Genomic DNA, 2,756 nt, shown 5'->3' with positions numbered 1-2,756 from the left:
CTGAAGAGTGCGCTCCCAGCCTCTCAAGTAGCCCCAGTCCTCCGGTGTCTTTAGCTTCTTTGTTTTCCCATGTTGCCCTTTTCCCACCGTGTGTATCAGCTCCCGTCTCTGAAGCTAGGATCACCATGGGAAATAGATCTAGGGTGTAGCCTGCTGTCTACCCCCCAGAATATGCCTCCCCAGGCCATGATGGCTATTGTCAGTAAAAAAAAAAAAAAAAAAAAAAAAAAAAAAAAATCTATGTGGCTGACCTGGTCCTTGTCTTTCCAGATCTTTCAAACCTGCTCATCATCCGGAGTTCTGCCTCCAGTCCTCTTTGAGATGACACTGCCATGTGACATCCTAATCTGTTCACTTCCCTCATCTCTCCGTGCCAGCAGATGGGGATGAGAGACTCCGTGTCTTCTTTTAAATGTCGCCCATATACATAGTTCAGCTCTAGGCAAGACTGATACGGATTAGATAGACACTCACTGGGAATATTCTGTTGACATGAACTCTAGGTGGAAACAAAACTACCCTCATGGCTACACTGCCTGACGTGCAAGCCCCATGATCCTTCAGAGTCATCACCCCCTTCCTGGGGTCGCAGGCAAGCGTTACCCTGCCCAGATTTTGTGTGAATGCTTGGATCCGAACTCAGGTCCTCGTGTTTGTATAAGTGAGACAAGCCCAGAGACTACTGCATGAGTCTTACAAAGGAGATAGGCCACTTGCTAAGACACCTCCATTATGAACTGGCACAGTCACAAACCCACACCAGGGACAGAAGTCAACCAACCGACAATCAGAGGGGAGAAGGCGTTCCTAGAGGATGGGAGCAATGATTGCCTTAGAAATGGACACTTAAAGCAGGGAGGAGTTGAAACAGTGAGTGAGCGACAAGAACAGTGTTAAGTAGCTAACGTCAGGGTGAGAGTAGCTGCCAGCAGCCAGGAGTGCCATGAAGAATGAAGGTGACAGGGAGCCAAGGGGCTTATGGGAGTTCAGGATAGCTCAGTGTTAAGAGCACTGGCTGCCATCATAGAGGACCTGAGATCAGATCCCAGCCCACAATAACAAGCATCTGTCACTCCAGCTCAAGACGGTTGGATCCAACATCCAAAGCCCTCTTCTGGCCTCCGCAGGCACCTGGGACACATGAGATACACATCCATGCAGCCCAACAAGTGCTCACGCACATAAAATAAAGATCGATATATCTGAATTGCTTTCTAAATTACTTTAAAGGCAGTAGAATCGGTCAAGAGTAAACTCTCATTCGAGCTGCCGAAATTACCTTAAAATTAAGAATTCTTGGGGTTGGGGATTTAGCTCAGTGGTAGAGCGCTTGCCTAGCCAGCGCAAGGCCCTGGGTTCGGTCCCCAGTTCCGAAAAAAAAAAAAAAAAGAAAGAAAATGAAGAATTCTTTAAACTCCGAAGTCGTGGCTTCCTACTGGGGAGTTCAAACATAAAGTAAAGGAACAGAAAGCAGCAAGGGGTTCCTGGATAATTGTGATAGGTCCCTTGCTGCTGTGACCACCACCCAGCAGGCACAAGCCTGGGGAAGGGAGGGTTTGCTTTAGCTCACACTTTCAGAGGGATTTCAGTCAGGGAGAGAACACTGAGCAGCGTGGAGTGGCTCAGTGTGTGGCAGTGGCTGTTCACATGGTGGGGAACAGAAAGCAGAGAGAGAGAGAGAGAGAGAGAGAGAGAGAGAGAGAGAGAGAGAGAGAGAGAGTTAGATGCAGAATGAGAGCGAGGCAACACTTTCAAAGGCCCACCATTGGGTTTACCCTTTAGAGGCTTTGTAGACTTAGAAGTGGAACCACAAACTGGGAATCAAGCACTCAAAATACCAGCCTACCAGAGGCACGTCAGACTCAAGTTGTAACAGTACCAAAGCACTCACCAACTCATGGCTCCAGGAAGAATTCACCCCTGTAGGTTGATGTCATTATGCAAGTGAAGGCAGGTCCAGGATAGAACGAGGCCTGTCATTGGATGAGAAGGAAGGATGGGCGGGAGAAAAGTTTTAGAGGAGGAGGAGACTAGAGGAGAGGGAAGCAGCTGGGAGAATATGGCAGTAGATGTTAAGATTCCTCTCTGCACATCTACAGGTTGTTATGACTGCTCTTAGGGGATGGATGTGTACAGGGTTTTGTATGTCTAGATGAGCAAATTATATCTTACCAATTGGATCAGAGGTCATTGTGTTGTGTGTTCTTTCCTGTGGCTATTTAATTGAGTTCAAGAGAGTATGTGGTGGCTGGACACACTGTGCCGCCACAGAATTGGGATGTGTATGTCTGGCATGGCAGCAACCTGCCTTGGGAACTAGATGAGTAGAGAGATTGTTGCTGGGCTCAGAGAGTAGCCATTGGCAGTGTGAGATGGGGTGGAGCTAAGCGGGTGAGACGCTCTGTAATGAGATGAAGACACCAACAGATGCCATTCGGCCACCCAGTTCCAGCACTAGTGCAGGGTAAAGGAAACCACATCATTAATTTTACAGCAACACACCCCCACCACTTTCAAAATGGTTAAATAAGTAAATAAAAGTTTGAATCAGGGCTGCTGACATGGCTCAGCCATTTAGCCCACTCCCCATCAAGCATGTAGATCTGAGTTTGAGTCCAAGAACCCACATGGTGGATAGAGAGAACTGATTCCTGCACACACGTGCCATGTTGTGAACACATGTGTGCATACATACACACATGCATACATACATACATACACGTGTGCACATACATCATACCTACAGAGAAAGAAAA

This window comes from Rattus norvegicus, chromosome 3 (assembly GCF_021556685.1).
Source record: "Rattus norvegicus strain SHRSP/BbbUtx chromosome 3, alternate assembly SHRSP_T2T, whole genome shotgun sequence".
NCBI lineage: Eukaryota > Metazoa > Chordata > Mammalia > Rodentia > Muridae > Rattus > Rattus norvegicus.
The sequence above is the reverse complement of the archived record's forward strand: the minus strand, read 5'-3'. Positions refer to the sequence as shown.